General features: G+C 44.2%; 1 long non-coding RNA gene across 1 annotated transcript; it reads left to right on the plus strand.

Annotated features, from left to right (window-relative positions):
* The first annotated feature begins 315 nt into the window (after window positions 1–315).
* LOC138637644 (uncharacterized) lies at window positions 316–10,177 on the plus strand. Its single transcript, XR_011312418.1, has 2 exons — window positions 316–535; window positions 7,418–10,177. It is a non-coding gene; the product is annotated as an uncharacterized lncRNA (long non-coding RNA).
* The last annotated feature ends 12,638 nt before the right edge of the window (window positions 10,178–22,815 follow it).

Below are 22,815 nucleotides of genomic sequence, written 5' to 3' on the forward strand. Positions count from 1 at the left end.
ACACCTTAAAAACGGGAAGTTGGACCAGATGTTCGGGACTGATACCGCTGAGTCTTCTGAAATGGCAGATCAACAAGTGCCAAATGTATTAAGTCCTGGTCAGATGCCTCAACTTTGCCCTACATACCGAGAACTTCATATTAGTTGCATAATCAGCAGTCATATGTGCATTAATCACAATATTCCATATATATCAGATAACCAATAACTGAATTGTATGTTAATTAACTAACCGCCCCAACCACACCTTTCTATATGTTATTATAAAACCTATGTATCAGGAAATAAATCTCCAGTCTTTGATTGAATGTCAAGCTGTCACCACGTGTCAGACTCATTCTTTAAGGGCTCAGAAACAATTGAGAGCAGCCGCAGCACACACGGGTAGATTTATCCAACCCAAATTTCCATATCAAGTGGCGCCCAACGGCTCGGACGAAGATATCACAGGAGGGGATCCAGCTGACCGCACAGACGAGGGTGCGGGCCACGGCCTTGGCCCACGGGACGGAGACTGCAGCTCCATCAGAGTAAGGTAAGAAAATTCTATCATCTTACCTGAATGTCCCCTGTGCCCAGTCCGGGTCTGTACCTTTAGCCAGTCAGGTGTGGTCACCACCGCATTCCCAGGTAGTGTAAAAAGTCCGAGTCTGAACCTAAACCCTGGGATATAAGTCGAGGTGTCTGCTGTGTGCCGTGTATATGTTCTGTGTTTGTGTAACATCCGGGAGAAGCAAGGAACAGTGACTGTTTGTGGTTGCTGGGTAACAGACCGCAGGAAGTCAAATCGCTCGATAAGTTATTGCAGGATTCCCGTGCATAGGAGGGACAGTTAGTCCCGGGGCAGCTGGCCCCAGGCTCCAGGCACGGGTAGTGATAACTTAGAGGGCTACTGCAGATTCCCGTAGTGCCGACTATCTAGTTAGATAGGTTGGACCGGGGTGGTAGAAATCCCACCTGTTGTGTTTCTCACTCAGGTGGCCTGGGCATAGGTGTGCTCAGTGCGATTGGCAGTAGTCTGTTTCCCAGAGCTTCCTGCACGTGTCACAAAATAATAAAGAGGGTGTCGAATCTCCTGGATGTCAATGTTCTTTGTCTGTTAATGTCATGTATTGTCGCTTAACTGTGTAGAATTGAAAAAGAAAGTTGTTTTTTTTCTCCTTCTCTCTCCCCGTCTGTTCTCTATTTAGAACTTCCCCTCCTCCATGCAGTTAGGAGAAATATATGCATTGTAAATCACACGGCCACCACCGTTTTTTTTGTCTTTTTTCCCCTCTTCTTTTTGTTGCTAAGTTTTCTGTTTTTGCATATATATGACATTTATTTGAAGAGGTGAAACTAAATGATATCTATCATTTTTGCTGTGACATACATGATTTTTGGTATAACAGCAAGGGGAAGTGTGTCTCTGACTGCATTTAAGCGCAGAGTACAAAAAAAAAAAAAAAAAGGGGGGGAGAAGAGAAGCCGTTTTAATTTTATTTTATTTTCTGTTGTTTTGTTGCATTTTTTAAGTTTTTAGACTTTTAAGTTTTTCAAAATTTCTTCTCTTTTCTGCCTCTTCATTTTTTTGTTTAAAAGGGGTTTTTATTTATTTATTTTTCTTCCTTCTCTGTGAAGATCCTGAGTTTTGGATCGTGTACCCAGTTTTTTTAGGGTTCTTTTATGTTTTGATTTCAACATCTTGCATCAATTTTTTGAAAGCTCCCTTTTTTCTTCTACTTTTCGTGTTTTTATATACTTACCTACTTGAGATATTTTTATTGTTGTGTTTTTTATTTCTCTTTTTGCAATGGGGAATAATTTGGCCAAGCAACAGGAGAGCTTTTTGCTTCCTGATGAGAAAACGGCTCCTCAAATAGTAGCGGAGCATGAAGGTGTCAGATATGTGAAGAATTACAGGCAGCTCATGAAAGTATGTGAAATGCATCAGGGAGGCAGGCTTAGAGCTGCAGAGTGGCATGATGTCTTAAAAAGAAAGAAAGGAAAGCTAGTTGATACTAACTTGCTGCCCACTGCAACAGCATGGTATAAGGTGGCTACAGACTTACAACGTTTAGGGAGCACTGAAAGATATGTGAAGGAGTCAGGAAGTGATTTTTATGTGTACAAAGTAGGGAAAGGTGTTAAACCATCAGCACCTCCCCCATATGGGGATGAAAAATATTGGGTGTGTGCAGTCTGCACCCAGCAGAATCCATTGTACAGGGAGACTTGCTCAGCATGTGGTGCGCCCCGCCCAAACTTGGTACAGGGAGATGGCACTGTTACTCTGACAATGCCGGCATGGGCTGCATCAAAGAAGAAGGAATTCTCTTCTTGTCTTTCTCCTCCATCTTTTTCCTCTCCGTCTTCTGCACTGCCCTCTCCTCCTCCTCTTTCTTCTCCACCTCTTTCTCCTCCTCATTCTCTTCCTCACCCTTCTCATTATTCCGCACCTCCTCCTCCTACACCACACTCTTCTTCTTTTTCTTCTTCATCTCCTCCTCCTACACCACACCCTCCTTCTTCTTCTTCACCTCCTCCTCCTACACCACACCCACCTCCTTCACACTTTTCATCTCCTCTCTCTCTCTGAAGCACTCTCCCCCTCCTCTGAATCACCCATCTTTTCCTCACTCAGTTGCTCCCTCCCACCCTTCATTTCCGCTTTCTGCGCACCTCATATCTCACTCTATGTCACACTCTCCTTCTCCTGATCTGCTGCCTGTCAGGCAGGTGCCGAGTCCAGGCAGTGTGGTGTCTCTGTATCCAGTGCTCACAGCACAAGGCACATTCTATGTTCCCAATACAGCCCAGCCTCTGACAGTCATGGTATCGGGGGAGGAAGGTGGAGATCCCCCAGTAGAAGGCACCCCCCAAGCCGCAGCAGGCTTCCCACCGGCAAACCCAGCAGCAGGCAGCTCAGGTCCGGGGACAGGGGGGGAGAGACAGGCATCAGATGGTGATCAGTATCCCCGGTCAGAGCAGCCAACATTCACACCACAATGGAACTATAATCCTCCACAGCCTCAGCAGGGTGGGAACACATCCTCTCACAAAAAGACAATATCCAAGACCGCTTATCAGCCACTGCATGACCCCAGTGCACTCTATCACAACTATTCCTCTGATGAGGATGAAGAGGGGACTTCATACATGCTACCCAGTACTAGAAAGAAAAACCCACGGGCACCTAGGAGACAGGGGCAGATAGAAGCACCACCATTACACTATGTGCACTTCACCCCAAGTCAGGTGACCAGTATCCTCAACAATCTTCCAGATCCAGAGATGCACCCCATGCCATTCTACAGAAGAATGCAGCAGAACCAGCGCACATATGCAGCCACCTGGAATGATCTGTGGGCAGTGATGGAGATAAAGGCAGGTGATGCCTTCTGGCCAATCATGAAAGAACACTTCAAGCTTTCAGCAGACTTAGACGTACATGCCTGGGAGTCAGGGCCGAAGCTGATTGAACAACTCAAAGAGTGGGCCAAAGGCAGGCTGGCCGGACAGGCCCTCAGCTTACATGACATGAGTCAGGAGAAGACAGAGACTGTGGAGAAGTTTCATGGCAGAGTAATGCAGGTTTTCCAGGACCTGGGCTTCACCATTCATGATCAGATACACAGGCAGATGTTGGCACAGGCCTTTGTGCATGGACTCAGAGAACCAATCAAGAAGCCACTGATAGTGGCTAGACCCGAGTACAGGTCAATAGCAATGGACACCCTGCTCACCGTAGCCAAAGGGATCGAGTCCCAACCAGGAGTGCGGAAGACAACACCCCTTATGGCAGCCATAGACTCTGAAGAGCCACCGCAATACCGAGACAGAAGGAACGTCAGATGTTTCAACTGCGGCAAATTGGGTCATTACCAGAGCCGGTGCAGAGCTCCATCACAACCCAAGACCCTGCCCAGAGGAGCAAGCCGAGGAGCAGACAAGGTGGACAGTGAAGCGCCCCATCCATAGGACAGGGGCAAGCCAGGTCCGCAAGACACCACGCTCCTGACATGCAAAACCCCTTCAGCAGGACCAACCCCTCAAATTACCCTGAAAGTGGATGGCGTTGTCAGGTCTTTTCTTGTGGACACTGGTGCAGCCAGAAGTGTGATGAGACATGTGGAACTCCCTGACCCTACCTGCCTATCAGAATCCTCTGTGTCTTGCGTAGGCATCGACGGTCAAGTCAGAAATTCTCAGCTTACAAAGCCTCTGAGCGTGTGCACTCAGCCAGGACACTCTATCCTGTCCCAGTTTGTGGTGTCAAGAACCTGCCCACTCAACCTACTGGGGGCAGACCTTCTACAGAAACTAAAAGCAACCATAGTGTTCCAGGAAGATGGGACCGTGACCCTTTCTTCACCTCTGACCCAGGAAGAGTCAGTCATGCTGGCAGCCTTACAGGAACCTCAAACAACCCATGAAGGCCTACCCAAGGAGGTACTGGACGTAGTACCAGAAAGTCTATGGTCTAAGGGACCCCAAGATGTGGGAAAACTTCAGGTTGCCCCGGTGCGGGTATCGCTCAAGCCAGGTACTCCATATCCTCGTAAGGCCCAGTATCCCTTGTCCATTGCACAGAGTCAAGCTGTCTCAGACCAATTGAAGGTGTTCCTGGAAATAGGGGTCGTTGTCCCCTGCACCTCTCCTTGCAATACCCCGCTTTTCCCTGTCAAGAAAAAGACTGTAAAAGGAGAGCCAGCCAAGTTTAGAATGGTACATGACCTAAGAGCGGTAAATGACGCTACAGTATTTGAAACTCCAATTGTGCCAAATCCACACACCCTGCTCTCAAATGTGCCTTCCACGGCAACAGTGTTCACGGTGATCGACCTGGCAAATGCTTTTTTCAGTGTTCCCCTCCATCCAGATGACCAGTTCCTGTTTGCCTTCACGCATCAGGGGGCACAGTACACATGGGCGGTGATGCCCCAGGGGGCCCAGAACAGCCCCTCGCAATTCACCAAAGCAATGTCCACAGTTCTCGCCAACTGGATCACAGAACATGCAGAAGTGACCCTGCTACAATACGTGGACGATCTACTCCTTTGTGCAGTTGACTTTGACACGTGTAAAGCACATTCCGTGTCTCTCCTACTCTACCTGACGAAACAACACTGCAAGGTCTCAAAGAACAAAGTCCAGTAGTGTCTGAAGCGAGTTACATTCCTTGGGCACTGCATTGCTCACCAGACTAAACACCTGACAGATGACCGGAAGACCACAGTGGAGAAGATGGCTCCCCCAATATCTCCAAAGGCACTACAAGCTTTTCTTGGTCTGGTTTCGTATTGCAGAGCCTGGATCCCTGATGCCTCAGTCCTAATGCAACCTCTGTATGACTGCGTTAATGTAACCCCGTTCCTGCTAACAGATGTGGCCTGCAGTTCGTTCAAGAAGCTAAAAGACTCAGTAGTCTCAGTGCCAGCACTAGGCCTACCTGACTACGAGAAGCCATTCCGTCTCTACCTGATGGAGAAAGAAGGCCATGCTACTGGAGTCCTGACACAGACTCACGGGGGAAGACAGAGACCTCTAGGCTATTTTTCAGCTCGCCTGGATCCAGTTGCAAGGGGAGCCCCCTCCTGCATGAGAGCAGTATTTGCAGCACACGCCCTCCTGGACAAAACAGCTGACATCATTCTTGGACATCCACTGGAAATCCTGGCTCCACATGACATCTCAGCAATTCTCAATCAAACCCAGCCAAAACATCTCTCCACCGCAAGACATCTTCGTCTACAGTGCTCACTACTACTGCCTGACAACGTCACCATCTCCAGATGTACAGTCCTCAATCCAGCCACTCTACTCCCACTCCCAAGGGGTGATACAGATATGGACCCTCCAGATCAAAATCTGCATGATACCTTCCACAAGGATCTGGATTTGCTCCGACCGGATGATCATGATTGTTTCAGCATCATGCAACAGGAAACAGCAGGACTACCCAATGTGGCAGAAGAGCCACTGGCCAACCCAGAGTTGATCCTCTATGTAGATGGCTCCAGATTTGCAGATGATGAAGGAAGATTTCACACGGGATGTGCAGTGACCAGCAATCAAGAAATCCTGTGGTCCAGGAGTCTGCCACCTAGCCTGTCAGCCCAGGAAGCAGAACTGATAGCGCTGACGAAGGCTTGCCAGATTGCAGAAGGCAAAACTGCGAACATTTACACCGATTCAAGGTATTCGCATGGCATAGCACACGACTTCGGACCCATCTGGGCTGCAAGAGACTTCATCACAGCAAGCGGAACAACCGTAAAGCATCATGGAGCTATTAAAGACCTACTGAGCGCACTCCAACTCCCAAAAATGGTGGCAGTACTGAAGGTCAAAGCACATGGAAAACTGAACACAGTAGAGGCACGGGGCAACAACATGGCAGATATGGCAGCCAAAAAAGCCGCCAAAGGAAGACAGTATGGAGAAATGGGAGAGGTCGTAGAGCCGGACGGTTACTACGTGGCAACTGAGGACAAGACACCAGATGAGATGACGTCTTGGGATCTATTCAAGAAGTTGCAAGAACAAGCCCCAAAGGAGGAGAAGGAGAATTGGATGCGGAAGGGTGCAACACATCAAGAAGGAAGAGTATACTCAATGGACTACAAACCCTGTTTACCCCGAAGCATGTACCCTATGGTGGTCCAGTGGGCACATGGGCCCACGCACAGATCAAAGACACAGATGAATGATCTGATTGGTGCTTACTAGTTCGCTCCAGGGATCTCCACCCTAACAGCCAAGTTCACTAGCAGCTGTCTAACCTGCAGCAAATGCAACCCTGGAAGAATGGAGAAAGTTCCCACACATCATTTCGCCAGACCGCTGTACCCCTTCCAGAGGATCCAGATAGACCACATCCAGATGCCGCCAAGTGGGGGATTCGAATATGCCCTTGTGGTCGTGGACGTATTTTCAGGATGGCCAGAAGCTTTCCCAGTGAGGAATCAGTCAGCAAAGACTACTGCAAAGAAGCTACTCTCAGAGATCGTGTGCAGATACGGGGTCCCAGAAGTGATAGAGAGTGATCAGGGGCCCGCATTCACAGCAAACCTCACAAGGGAGATCTGGTCAGCAGTAGGGTCAGACTTAGGCCTACACACTCCCTACCACCCCCAGAGTAGCGGGAAAGTGGAAAGACTGAATGGGACACTCAAAAACAGGATGTTAAAAGTTGCCCAAGAGACACGTAAACCATGGCATGAGACACTCCCCATCGCACTGTTTAGTGTCAGGCACACTCCCCGGGGCCCAGAAAAGCTGTCACCTCATGAGATTCTGTTTGGGTCCAGCCCTCGGTTAGGGGTATTTTTCCCTCAGCAGTTGACAATGCAATATGATACTTTGTCTGCTTACGTAATTCAGTTGACCAAAAAACTAGCTGATGTCCATTCTCGAGTTTTCTCTTCATTACCAGATCCAGGATCGGTACCCGGTTCGCACTCCCTGAAACCAGGAGACTGGGTGTTGGTGAAGAAGTTTGTGAGGAGAACGCTCGACCCCAGATTTGACGGTCCCTTCCAAGTGCTGCTGACGACACCAACCTCTGTGAAACTAGAGGGAAGGCCCACTTGGATCCACGCATCACACTGCAAGAAGGCTCCCGTACCAGAAGATACGCCTAAGCCAGAATGATCCTGTACATCCTCTGTGTGATACATATTCTGGGGGCAGAAGCTCCACGTGCCCCCCCCCCGGGAGGGGAGATCACCAAAGATGGGGACTACACCATTTTCTGGTTCGATACATCAGCTCACATAATTACATACCTGTTTGATTACTGCGATGTGGTACGCTGCCCATCCACACTGCTGGACAGCTTGGGACGTGGGACTCAATATATTTGTGTTGCAGATAAATATTGGGGGGAAAAATGTGAATATTGGGGAGCAGCGGCCTGGAACACTGGTGAGAGTTGGGGATACAAACCCTCATTAGCCCTAAACAAGAAAGATAAAGATGGCAAATCACTAATTGACCGTATGCGCCTTACAAAGCAGGCTTTCAGGAAGGGGTGCATCACCAGAGGAGAATGCAATAGACTCATACTTAGCATTGAAAACCCCTCCCCAGGTGACGCTGGTACTTATATAATGAGCAGCACACCCCCAAGTGGTGAGCGCAAACCCCCCGTACAGTACACAGGAAAATTCAAACTGGCAAATGCAGCTGACAAGCCCAATGTGACTCAGGAGATCCCTAGGAGACTTTAGCAGTAGAGACTGGGTTTTCTGAAACCAATTACTGGCTGGAATGGGTACGATACACAGCCCAACAACATAATGGGAGTGGCTGTTATGCATGTGCCGGAGCCAGACCCCACCTGGGCACAGTGCCACTCGACATCCCAGAATCCCAGCGGGCCTGTTTCCTCAGCATATACACTAACTCATCTCATTCCGCATCCTGTGAAGATTGGAAGTCTAAATACCCACTCATGACTAAAGACACACCCTCAGGGACTGGAATAACAATATACCCTGGTAATTACACCTGTTATACACGCACAGGGACTGGCAGGGATGTAAAAAACTTCACCGAGGGGTTCTGCTCAGAATACAGTACCATCACTGACAACCTAGTTAATCATGTGGTTTCCCTGGGTGACATATACTGGATCTGTGGTGACATGAAAATCCGTAGTAGACTGGAAGGTGTTTGGGTAGGCCAATGTGCTCTGGCAAAAGTTCTGATGCCCTTCCACCTTTTTCCCTACACCCATGAGTTCACACCAAGTACTGCAAAGAACAGGACAAAAAGGGCAAGTTCTCCAAAAGGCAGCTTCGACCCACATGTTTATATAGACACCATAGGTGTACCCAGGGGGGTACCTGATGAATTCAAAGCCAGAGACCAGATTAAGGCAGGATTTGAATCATTATTGCCAATAATAACCGTGAACAAAAATGTTGATTGGATAAATTATGTGTATTACAACCAGCAGAGATTTGTTAACTACACCCGAGATGCTCTGAAAGGTCTGGCAGACCAGTTGGGCCCCACTTCCATCATGGCATTCCAGAATCGAATGGCTTTAGACATGATACTAGCTGAAAAAGGGGGTGTTTGTAAGATGATCAAAGACACCTGTTGCACCTACATCCCAGACAATACTGGCCCCAATGGTAAAGTCACAGTGGCAATACAGAAACTCACTGAGCTATCTGAGGAATTGAAACAGAATTCAGGAGTGAAAGATCCTTGGGACCAGTACTTTGGGTGGATGAGTGGGTGGCAAAGGATGCTAGCACAGATTGGGGCAGCCATACTTGTTATTTTTGTTCTTGTGATAATTTCTGGTTGCTGCGTAATCCCTTGTATCCGCAGGATGATGGAAAAAAACAGTAAAGGAAACAACAAACCTGATGCCGCATCTCCTCCTGGATGAACCTATCCGAATTCAGATTCACCCACCTGATGGCTCCTCCAATCATGATGACGACGAATATGTGGAACTGATCGCACAGAGTCGCCAATATGAGACCATGCATTTTTCTACCCCCGTTTAGGGACAGATCGCCTGATCGCTCATTGCGAAAGACTGTACGGGGTAGGGCGTAGACACTAGGTTTGCGTCGGATCGCCGGCAGCACAATAGAGTTGCAGCGCTTTGGGACAAGAGGCTAGGCTTAGGGCAAGTGATATCTAAGGGGGGCTTGTGATAGAAATATGTATATCATGTAGATCTCACTTGCATGTATACGCCTTTAAATCATATATATATATTCCTTTAAATCACATATACTTACACAAAAGCAAATATATATCTATCTACTCAGCTACTTTATAATCAATTGCTCAACTTTACCACATGAGCTAGGCCAGATTATGCTCGGTACTTTCCGCTATGTCTCAAACACCTTAAAGACGGGAATTTGGACCATATGTTCGGGACTGATACCGCTGAGTCTTCTGAAATGGCAGATCAACAAGTACCAAATGTATTAAGTCCTGGTCAGATGCCTCAACTTTGCCCTACATACCGAGAACTTCATATTAGTTGCATAATCATCAGTCATATGTGCATTAATCACAATATTCCATATATATCAGATAACCAATAACTGAATTGTATGTTAATTAACTAACCGCCCCAACCACACCTTTCTATATGTTATTATAAAACCTATGTATCAGGAAATAAATCTCCAGTCTTTGATTGAATGTCAAGCTGTCACCACGTGTCAGACTCATTCTTTAAGGGCTCAAAAACAATTGGGAGCGGCCGCAGCACACACGGGTAGATTTATCCAACCCAAATTTCCATATCAGGAGCAATAATAAGAAAATGGAAGACATACAAGACCACTGATAATCTCCCTCGATCTGGGGCTCCATGTAAGATCTCACCCCATGGGGTCAAAATGATCACAAGATCGGTGAGCAAAAATCCCAGGACCACATGGGAGGACCTAGTGAATGACCTGCATAGAGCTGGGACCATCGTAACAAAGGCTACCATCAGTAACACACTATGGCACCAGGGACTCAGATTCTGCAGTGCCAAACATGTCCCCTTGCTTAAGCCAGTCCATGTCCGGGCCCATCTGCAGTTTGCTAGACAGCATTTGGATTATCTAGAAAAGTATTGGGAGGATGTCATATGGTCTGTTGAAACCAAAGTAGAACTGTTTGGTAGAAACAAAACTCGTCATGTTTGGAGGAGACAGAATGCTGAGTTGCATGCAAAAAAACACCATACCTACTGTGAAGTATGGGGGTGGCAACATCATGCTTTGGGTGCCATTTTTCCGCAAAGACACCAGGACAAATGATCCATGTCATAAAAGAATGAATGGGGCCATGTACATGTATTGTGAGATTTTGAGTGCAAACCTCCTTCCACCAGCAAGGGCAGTGAAGATGAAATGTTGATGGGTTTTTCAACATAATAATAATAATAATAATAATCTTTATTTTTATATAGCGCAAACATATTACGCAGCGCTCTACAGTTTGCACACATTATCATCACTGTCCCCGATGGGGCTCACAATCTAGATTCCCTATCAGTATGTCTAATAATGTCTGATAATGATCCCAAGCACACCGCCAAGACAATGAAGGAGTGGCTTTGTAAGAAGCATATGAATTTCGTGGAGTGGACAGTCTCCAGATCTCAACACCATAGAAGACCTTTGGAGGGAGTTAAAAGTCTGTTTGCCAGCGACATGCACAAAACATCACTGCTCTAGAGGAGATCCACATGGAGGAATGGGCCAACATACCACCAACAGTGTATGACGAAAAAGGGGGGTATGTTCCAGCTCCAAAGTTTAAAATTAAGTCCTTTATTGATACATGATAAAAGCGTAAGCTGAATAACTCTCCACAGCACAATAGGAAACGAGCTACGCGTTTCGATCTTTGCAGATCTTTGTCAGAGCTACAAATGAATAAAACCAGGAATACTATATAGCCACCACCAGCCAATAGACAACAGTCTCAAAATCACATGACAGGAAAGAATCCCATTAGCAAAAACAATATAAAACAAAGACGGATAAATAATACACATATACATTAAAATTTGTGTGAACACATTAAACACATAAGAAAAACACACGTTAGTTTCACATGCTCATGACAGGGACACTAGTAATGATACATCAATTCATTGCGTTTGTTGAGACCAGCAGGGAAGCGAGTGCTCAGGTGATAAATCCAAAATGCCTCACGCATCAGTAGACAGCGTCTGGAATCCCCTCCCCGCACTGGTTTGTTAACTCGTTCTATTCCATAAGCACGGAAACTTTTAGTGCTACCAGAATGCTGAGTAATGAAATGCCTGGAGGCTGCCGACACTGAACGAACAGACTCACCAGACTTCCCTATATCGTGTAAATGTTCACTGATCCGAGTCTTCAACTTGCGAGAGGTACAGCCAACATAAGATAAGTTACAAATTGTACAGTCAATTTTATATACTACTGAAACAGTATTGCAATTAATATACCCCTTTATATTAAAGTACTTGGAAGCACTAGAATCATCAAATGTCTTTGTGACTAATGCATGATCGCACGTCTTACACCTATTGCTGCCACATTTATAGAAACCCGTATAATTTAACCAGGTTTTATTCTTATTTATACTGGAACAAAACATACTTGGTGAAACCCTATTCCCAACAGTGAGGGCTTTTCTTGATATTACATTAATTCCTGTATCTAAAATTTTGGCCAAACTGCTGTCTTCATACAAAATTGGTAAAAATTTATTAACTATATTTTTTATTTGGTTAAACTGAGAACTAAACTGAAAACAGATATATGGCTTACTATTTGTTTTGGCAGAAATAGGTGCAGAAGAAATTGATGTTTTAGGTATAATTAAATCATCACGATCTTTTCGTGCAACAATTTTCTCTGCCCTGATCAGCATCCAATATGGATAATTGCGGCTTTTTAGTTTACCAGAAGCTATATTTATTTCATTTTTTTAAATGTTCTTATTACTGCAGTTTCGTTTAATTCTTGTAAATTCCCCAACGGGGATAGATTGGATGGTGTGCACAGGGTGATTACTATCAGCATGGAGTATGGTGTTGCCACTGAGAAATTTGTGATGGGTTCTAGTCTCTATCATCTGATCAGCATCACCAGTCAAACTCAAATCCAAAAAATTTATCTGTTTCTGATCATGTCTATATGTGAAACGTAAATTATACCCATTTGAATTGATGTAACTAATGAAGTCAGGTATGGCAGATACCTCGGCGATCCAAATAATAAGTAAATCGTCGATGTATCTGCCATACCAACCAATCTGTGAACGAAAAGGATTAGAAACTGAAAATATATAATTATGTTCCCAAAAAGCCATGACAAGGTTAGCCAAAGAAGGTGAAAATTTGGCACCCATGGCCACTCCAGATCGCTGCAAATAATAACGAGAATCAAAAGTAAAAAAGTTATGTGTCATGAGAAAAAAGGTAACTTGCAAAATATATTGTTTCAAATCTATGGAATAATTGCTGAAATTATCAAGATGGAATTTGAGACCTTGCATGGCTACACTGTGGGGAATACATGTGTATAACGAAACCACATCACAGCAGAGCCATGTAGATTCAGCTGTCCATTTTTTATCTGCAAATAAACCCAAAACTTCCTTTGAATCTTTAATATAGCCTGGGATTCTACCCACAAGAGGCTGCAAAAGCGAGTCCACCCACTCACAAAGATGTTCATTGGCTGAGCCTATTCCTGAGACAATTGGTCTCAAAGGAGGAATAGCTTCCTTCTTGTGCACTTTTGGTAGTCCGTGCAAAATGGGACAGATGGGATCTTGTACCACCAAATAATCGAACTGTTTCTTTGTTAGAATACCAAGGCTATAACCTTCCTCTATTATTTTGTCTGCTTTATTCTTAAAGTCATTGGATGGATTAACCTTAAGTTCCGTATATGTTGTCACATCCGATAAAAGTTCCATGATCTTAGAATGATAATCTATTGTATTGAGTACCACCACAATTCCACCCTTATCGGACATTTTTATTATTATGTCCTTATTATTTTGCAATTGCTGTAAAGCATCCCATTGCTTGCGCGAAAAATTACTTGTAGACCTGATTCTACCAGAGGTTACATCATCATCTAAGATTTTTAATTCTCGCTCCAACACCTCCTGGAATCTGTCCATGCAATCAGATCTAGACTGGATGGGATAAAAATATGGATTTTTAGTGGTGAAATTGTGGGATTGATCAATTGTTGCTTCATCAGATAAATGTTCGTTACTTAATGTCTGCAAGGTGACAAGTGAAATTTGATCTTGAAAATCCAAACCTCGGAATTCATTAATATGTGCAGTATCCTCATGTTCCTGATGCTGGATGTCCAGAACCTCTGAATTATTCAAAAAGTGTTTTTTAATAGTTAGATTACGTATAAATTTATTTATATCCAGAAGAGTGGTAAATAAATCAAACCTTTGACTTGGAAAAAAATTTAATCCTAAGGATAAAACTGCAAGTTGATCCTGAGTTAGAGGATGAGACGATAAATTCAAAACATTTTCATTCACTTGAAAAGACGCTTCCTGTTGCGGGTGACAACTTCTTGATTTCCTGCGGTGTTTCCTACCACCGCGTCTTTGGCGTTTTTTGAGTGGCGGAAAAATTTCCTTCTTCCCATATTTGCTGTGTCATTTAAAGATACATCTGATACACTAGGATTGTTATCTGAAGAGTCTGGATCAGACGAGGTGAAATTCACATGCGATTTCGCTGCTGTATGCCTGCGGTGAGTCTGATTGCGTTTTAAAATGGACTTCGGGGTTCTATTCAAATTCTCCCATTGTCCCCATTCATACACCTTATTGGTGGCATAATCGTTCAGATCTCTGGTGAACTTCCTCTTCTTTCTTTCCATAATATCTTCCTCTAATACTGAAACATTTTCATGCATTTTGTTAATGAGAGACTCAAACTGTGATAACGATTTAAACTGTATTAACCCCTTTACCCCCAAGGGTGGTTTGCACGTTAATGACCAGGCCAATTTTTACAATTCTGACCACTGTCCCTTTATGAGGTTATAACTCCGAAACGCTTCAACGGATCCTGGTGATTCTGACATTGTTTTCTCGTGACATATTGTACTTCATGATAGTGGTAAAATTTCTTTGATAGTACCTGCGTTTATTTGTGAAAAAAACGGAAATTTGGCGAAAATTTTGAAAATTTCGCAATTTTCAAACTTTGAATTTTTATGCAATTAAATCACAGAGATATGTCACACAAAATACTTAATAAGTAACATTTCCCACATGTCTCCTTTACATCAGCATAATTTTGGAACCAATTTTTTTTTTTGTTAGGGAGTTATAAGGGTTAAAAGTTGACCAGCAATTTCTCATTTTTACAACACCATTTTTTTTTAGGGACCACGTCTCATTTGAAGTCATTTTGAGGGGTCTATATGATAGAAAATTCCCAAGTGTGACACCATTCTAAAAACTGCACCCCTCAAGGTGCTCAAAACCACATTCAAGAAGTTTATTAACCCTTCAGGTGTTTAATAGGAATTTTTGGAATGTTTAAATAAAAATGAACATTTAACTTTTTTACACAAAAAATTTACTTCAGCTCCAATTTGTTTTATTTTACCAAGGGTAACAGGAGAAATTGGACCCAAAATGTTGTTGTCCAATTTGTCCTGAGTACGCTGATACCCCATATGTGGCAGTAAACCACTGTTTGGGCGCATGGGAGAGCTCGGAAGGGAAGGAGCGCTATTTGACTTTTCAATGCAAAATTGACAGGAATTGAGATGGGACGCCATGTTGCGTTTGGAGAGCCACTGATGTGCCTAAACATTGAAACCCCCCACAAGTGACACCATTTTGGAAAGTAGACCCCCTAAGGAACTTATCTGGATGTGTGGTGAGCACTTTGACCCACCAAGTGCTTCACAGAAGTTTATAATGCAGAACCGTAAAAATAAAAAATCATATTTTTTCACAAAAATTATATTTTTGCCCCCAATTTTTTATTTTTCCAAGGGTAAGAGAAGAAATTGGACCTCAAAAGTTGTTGTCCAATTTGTCCTGAGTACGCTGATACCCCATATGTGGCAGTAAACCACTGTTTGGGCGCATGGGAGAGCTCGGAAGGGAAGGAGCGCAGTTTGACTTTTCAATGCAAAATTGACAGAAATTGAGATGGGACGCCATGTTGCGTTTGGAGAGCCACTGATGTGCCTAAACATTGAAACCCCCCACAAGTGACACCATTTTGGAAAGTAGACCCCCTAAGGAACTTATCTAGAGGTGTGGTGAGCACTTTGACCCACCAAGTGCTTCACAGAAGTTTATAATGCAGAACCGTAAAAATAAAAAATCATATTTTTTCACAAAAATTATATTTTTGCCCCCAATTTTTTATTTTTCCAAGGGTAAGAGAAGAAATTGGACCTCAAAAGTTGTTGTCCAATTTGTCCTGAGTACGCTGATACCCCATATGTGGCAGTAAACCGCTGTTTGGGCGCATGGGAGAGCTCGGAAGGGAAGGAGCGCCGTTTGACTTTTCAATGCAAAATTGACAGGAATTGAGATGGGACGCCATGTTGCGTTTGGAGAGCCACTGATGTGCCTAAACATTGAAACCCCCCACAAGTGACACCATTTTGGAAAGTTGACCCCCTAAGGAACTTATCTGGATGTGTGGTGAGCACTTTGACCCACCAAGGGCTTCACAGAAGTTTATAATGCAGAGCCATAAAAATAAAACAAAATTTTTTTCCCACAAAAATTATTTTTTAGCCCACAGTTTTGTATTTTCCCTAGGGTAACAGGAGAAATTGGACCCCAAAAGTTGTTGTCCAATTTGTCCTGAGTACGCTGATACCCCATATGTGGGGGGAACCACCGTTTGGGCGCATGGGAGGGCTCGGAAGGGAAGGAGCGCCATTTGGAATGCAGACTTAGATGGAATGGTCTGCAGGCGTCACATTGCGTTTGCAGAGCCGCTAATGTACCTAAACAGTAGAAACCCCCCACAAGTGACACCATTTTGGAAAGTAGACCCCCTAAGGAACTCATCTTGATGTGTTGTGAAAGCTTTGAACCCCCAAGTATTTCACTACAGTTTATAACGCAGAGCCATGCAAATAAAAAATATTTTTTTTCCACAAAAATTATATTTTAGCCCCCAGTTTTGTATTTTTCCAAGGTTAGCAGGAGAAATTGGACCCTAAATGTTGTTGTCCAATTTGTCCTGAGTACGCTGATACCCGATATGTGGGGGGGAACCACCGTTTGGGCGCATGGGAGGGCTCGGAAGGGAAGGAGCATCATTTGGAATGCAGACTTAGATGGATTGGTCTGCAGGCGTCACATTGCGTTTGCAGAGCCCCTAATGTACCTAAACAGTAGAAACCCCCCACAAGTGACCCCATATTGGAAACTAGACCCCTCAATGAACTTATCTAGATGTGTTGTGAGAACTTTGAAACCCCAAGTGTTTCACTACAGTTTATAACGCAGAGCCGTGAAAATAAAAAATCTTTTTGTTTTCCCACAAAAATTATTTTTTAGCCCCCAGTTTTGTATTTTCCCAAGGGTAACAGGAGAAATTGGTCCACAAAAGTTGTTGTCCAATTTGTCCTGAGTACGCTGATACCCCATATGTTGGGGTAAACCCCTGTTTGGGCACACAGGAGAGCTCGGAAGGGAAGGAGCACTGTTTTACTTTTTCAACGCAGAATTGGCTGGAATTGAGATCGGACGCCATGTCTTGTTTGGAAAGCCCCTGATGTGCCGAAACAGTGGAAACCCCCCAATTATAACTGAAACCTTAATCTAAACACACCCCTTATTCTAATTCCAACGGTAACCCTAACCACACCTCTAACCCTGACACACCCCTAACCCTAATCCCAACCCTATTCCCAACTGTAAATGTAATCTAAACCCTAACCCTAACTGTAGCCCCAACCCTAACTCTAACCCTAGCCCTAACCCTAGCCCTAACCCTAGCCCTAACCCTAACCCTAGCTCTAACCCTAGCCCTAACCCTAGCCCTAACCCTAGCCCTAACCCTAACCCTAGCCCTAACCCTAGCCCTAACCCTAGCCCTAACCCTAACCCTAGCCCTAGCCCTAACCCTAGCCCTAACCCTAGCCCTAACCCTAGCCCTAGCCCTAGCCCTAACCCTAGCCCTAACCCTAGCCCTAGCCCTAACCCTAGCCCTAACCCTAGTCCTAATGGGAAAATGGAAATAAATACATTTTTTTTTATTTTTCCCTAACTAAGGGGGTGATGAAGGGGGGTTTGATTTACTTTCATAGCGAGTTTTTTAGCGGATTTTTATGATTGGCAGCCGTCACACACTGAAAGACCCTTTTTATTGCAAAAAATATTTTTTGCAATACCACATTTTGAGAGCTATAATTTTTCCATATTTTGGTCCACAGAGTCATGTGAGGTCTTGTTTTTTGCGGGACGAGTTGACGTTTTTATTGAAAAATTTTTGGCACGTGACATTTTTTGATCGCTTTTTATTCCGATTTTTGTGAGGAAGAATGACCAAAAGCTAGCTATTCATGAATTTCTATTGGGGGAGGCGTTTATACCGTTCCGCGTTTGGTAAAATTGATAAATCAGTTTTATTCTTCGGGTCAGTACGATTACAGCGATACCTCATTTATATCATTTTTTTATGGTTTGGCGCTTTTATACGATAAAAACTATTTTACAGAAAAAATAATTATTTTTGCATCGCTTTATTCTCAGGACTATAACTTTTTTATTTTTTTGCTGATGATGCTGTATGGCGGCTCATTTTTTGCGGGACCATATGACGCTTTCAGCGGTACCATGGTCATTTATATCTGTCCTTTTGATCGCGTGTTATTCCACTTTTTGTTCGGCGGTATGATAATAAAGCGTTGTTTTTTGCCTCGTTTTTTTTTTTTTTTTCTTACGGTGTTTACTGAAGGGGTTAACTAGTGGGACAGTTTTATAGGTCGGGTCGTTACGGATGCGGCGATACTAAATATGTGTACTTTTATTGGGTTTTTTTTTATTTAGATGAAGAAATGTATTTATGGGAATAATATTTTTTTTTTTTCTCATTATTTTGGAATATTTTTTTTATTTTTTTTTACACATTTGGAAAATTTTTTTTTAACTTTTTTACTTTGTCCCAGGGGGGGACATCACAGATCAGTGATCTGACAGTTTGCACAGCACTCTGTCAGATCACTGATCTGATATGCAGCGCTGCAGGCTTCACAGTGCCTGCTCTGAGCAGGCTCTGTGAAGCCACCTCCCTCCCTGCAGGACCCGGATCCGCGGCCATCTTGGATCCGGGGCTGGAGGGAGCAGGGAGGGAGGTGAGACCCTCGCAGCAACGCGATCACATCGCGTTGCTCCGGGGGTCTCAGGGAAGCCCGCAGGGAGCCCCCTCCCTGCGCGGTGCTTCCCTGCACCGCTGGCACATCGCGATCATCTTTGATCGCGGTGTGCCAGGGGTTAATGTGCCAGGGGCGGTCCGTGACCGCTCCTGGCACATAGTGCCGGATGTCAGCTGCGATAAGCAGCTGACACCCGGCCGCGATCGGCCGCGCTCCCCCCGTGAGCGCGGCCGATCGGCTATGACGTACTATCCCGTCCAGGGTCAGATAAGCCCAGGGCACCTCGACGGGATAGTACGTCTAAGGTCACAGAGGGGTTAAGGACGAATTCACATCATCCATTTGTATTTGTATTTCCTTGAGTCTGATATCCTCATGTTTGACAATAAGTTTCATTAAATTCAGCGAGCAATTGCTCAAGATATTATTCCACTCTTCCATAAAGTCAGATGAATACACAGTGGTGGGTAGTTTTTTTATACGCAAGCCACGCGGAACCATATCCTTAGCTAGGTAATTGTTCAAAGTAGTTTGGTCCCACCACACTTTGGTCTCTTGTGAAAGCAATTTCTCTAAACTGTTCACACCGTCCTGCAAGTCTGGTGTGATTTTAGAGTCAATAGTATCATGAGAAAACACGTGTGCTGCCTTCTGAGATCTGTCTCGGCATAGATCAGTAGCCATAGCTAAATTTTCAAGGAAAATTCCTTTTTCCTAATACATGTGCTTTAAATATGAGCAAAAAATATGCAAAACATTCACGTGGGAGTAATTCCTCGGAGCAACGGCAATCAAAATTGTAGACACATAAAGAAAAGCAAAAAGCCAGCTCACCAGGCAGCTACAGCAGGTGCACGGAACTTCCACGTTGATCCACGTAGTATAAATAGAAAGACGAAAAAGGGGGGTATGTTCCAGCTCCAAAGTTTAAAATTAAGTCCTTTATTGATACATGATAAAAGCGTAAGCTGAATAACTCTCCACAGCACAATAGGAAACGAGCTACGCGTTTCGATCTTTGCAGATCTTTGTCAGAGCTACAAATGAATAAAACCAGGAATACTATATAGCCACCACCAGCAAATAGACAACAGTCTCAAAATCACATAACAGGAAAGAATCCCATTAGCAAAAACAATATAAAACAAAGAAGGAAAAATAATACACATATACATTAAAATTTGTGTGAACACATTAAACACATAAGAAAAACACACGTTAGTTTCACATGCTCATGACAGGGACACTAGTAATGATACATCAATTCATTGCGTTTGTTGAGACCAGCAGGGAAGCGAGTGCTCAGGTGATAAATCCAAAATGCCTCACGCATCAGTAGACAGCGTCTGGAATCCCCTCCCCGCACTGGTTTGTTAACTCGTTCTATTCCATAAGCACGGAAACTTTTAGTGCTACCAGAATGCTGAGTAATGAAATGCCTGGAGGCTGCCGACACTGAACGAACAGACTCACCAGACTTCCCTATATCGTGTAAATATTCACTGATCCGAGTCTTCAACTTGTGAAGACTTACAGAAAATGTTTGACCTCTGTCATTGCCAACAAAGGATATATAACAAAATATTGAGATTAACTTTTGTTAGTGACCAAATACTTATTTTCCACCATAACTTGCAAAATAAATCTGGCAAAATCAGACAAGGTGACTTTCTGGATTTGTTTTCTCATTTTGACTCTCATAGTTGTGGTCTACCTGTGATGTCAATTACAGGCCTCTCATTTTTTTAAGTGGGAGAACTTGCACAATCGGTGGCTGACTAAATACTTTTTTTCCCACTGTAAATAAAAACATGAAAATTAGTCAGTATCACAAATAATATTTACATCCAAGTACCTTATATATGACGTTGTCTCTGGAGTCGTTCTTCTTTTCTTCATCTTATTCAGACCCCATGATGAGTTATCTCATCCACAGCTGTCTCTGCAGACTTCCATCTTCTCCCATCTTTTGCTGCAAATCTCCATATGATGCCTTAAGATAGCAGTATTATTATAATGCTCCTGAACAAAAATATCTGCCCTATGCTGAGCCCCTGTATAAATAATTGCACCTCACTAAATTGTCTGCACAAAATATGACCCCCACACTGTTCCTCTTATGGTACATGCTCTTCACACTGACCTCTCCTTTCCATACTGGGACTTCTCTTCACACTGTCCTCTCACACTGTATCCTCCCTATAGGGTCCAGTCTCTATATTGGTCCCTCTCATCACACCCCTCCTCTTTGGTATACTGTTTCCTCCTGGCTGTACCCTTGCATTGTTCCCCCATGCTATGCCCCCACTGCTCAGTGTCTACTCTGCCCACTCACTTTTCTCTCCGCATACTGTCTCCTCACACTATACCCCTCCCTCCTCATGCTGTCTCCTCTCACATCTCTTCTGTTTACCATACTGTCATCTCATATATTTACCCCCTCACTCTCTATACTGCCTGCTCACACATACCCTTGACTTCAGTTTACTGTGTCTGCACACATCCCATCACCTTATCTCCCCATACTGTGTCCACATGCAATCATCCCATAACTACTCATACTATGTCTTCATACATTCCCACATTCACCCACCATATTGTCTGCACCCATCCCCCCCACCCACCATACTGTGTCTGCACCTATCCCCCATACTATACTATTTCCTCATACATGCCCCTATACTGTTTCCTCATACATGCCCTAAATCCCTCATTTCAAGTACAAATCTCCACCCCATACATTAAATTCCCCCATCCCCAGTGCAAATCTCCCCACACACATTAAACCCACCCAGCCCCAGTCCAAATCACCCCACACACATTATATCCCCCATCCCCAGTCCAAATCTCCTCCCACACATTAAATCCCCCCTCACAACAAATATCCCCATACACATTAAATCCACCATTACCACTCCATATTTCCCCAAGACATTTAATCCCCACTCCAAATCTCTCACCAAACATTAATTCCCCCATCCCCACTCCAAATCTCCCACCACAAATTAAATGCCCCCAGCCCCACTCCAAATCTCCCCACACACATTAAATCACCCCATTCCAACTCCAAATCCCCTTATTCCCATTTCAAATCTCCCATCCCGATTCCCCACACTAAATCCCCCTGTGCACTTAATCTTCGGTGTCTTCAGCTCCACTGGAACAGTTACCACCAGTGTTCGCTTCTGCAACGCATGCCAGTGACTACAGCCGCAAGATCACATGACCTGATCTCGCTGCTGGCATCACTCTCTCCCAGCGGTCAGAGCTTCAACTGTACTCGCATCTGTTAGATGCTATTACTATTGAACACCGGCAACTGGCACACTGCAGCTTCTCTGTGCCAGCTGTCAGCTTGACAGACCGCACAGAGGACAGCCAACTACTAGTTCAGGGGTGGCAGAATGCAGCCGGTCAGAGTTGACACAGAGGACGATCACATTAGGTGGCCCGAATGCGCCCCCCGTCTTGCTGCACCCGGGGCACATGCCCCAGCTGCCCCACCCCCCCCCCCCCCACTAGATACGCCTCTGGCACAGGTTAAAAATGACCATTTTTTTTGTCTCAGAACTCTCTTTAAAAAAGTTCCAGACTCAGTTCAAACTCTGATTTCTCTGTAAAGAAGGAATGGAATGACCATGAGAACATATTTCTCAACCTTTGTTTGAAAGAGCTACATGGGAATTTTTCAAAGACACAAAATAATTCTTATAATTTTTCACCTTTTCCTTTTTGTAAATGTCACAAAATGTGCTGAAAATATATGTAAATGTATGACTGTCAAGGTGACTATATATTTACCATAACAATAGCACAAAGTGCTATTTTTTTTACACTGGTAAAATAAAATTTTCATAAAGTATTCCACGTAGACATCAAATTCTATTTGAGGCCTTATACCATTTATATTCTACTCTAGCAGCACTGACACTCCAATATATTTGAATGAAAT

Source organism: Ranitomeya imitator, chromosome 5 (genome assembly GCF_032444005.1).
Source record: "Ranitomeya imitator isolate aRanImi1 chromosome 5, aRanImi1.pri, whole genome shotgun sequence".
In the NCBI taxonomy this organism is placed as follows: Eukaryota; Metazoa; Chordata; class Amphibia; order Anura; family Dendrobatidae; genus Ranitomeya; species Ranitomeya imitator.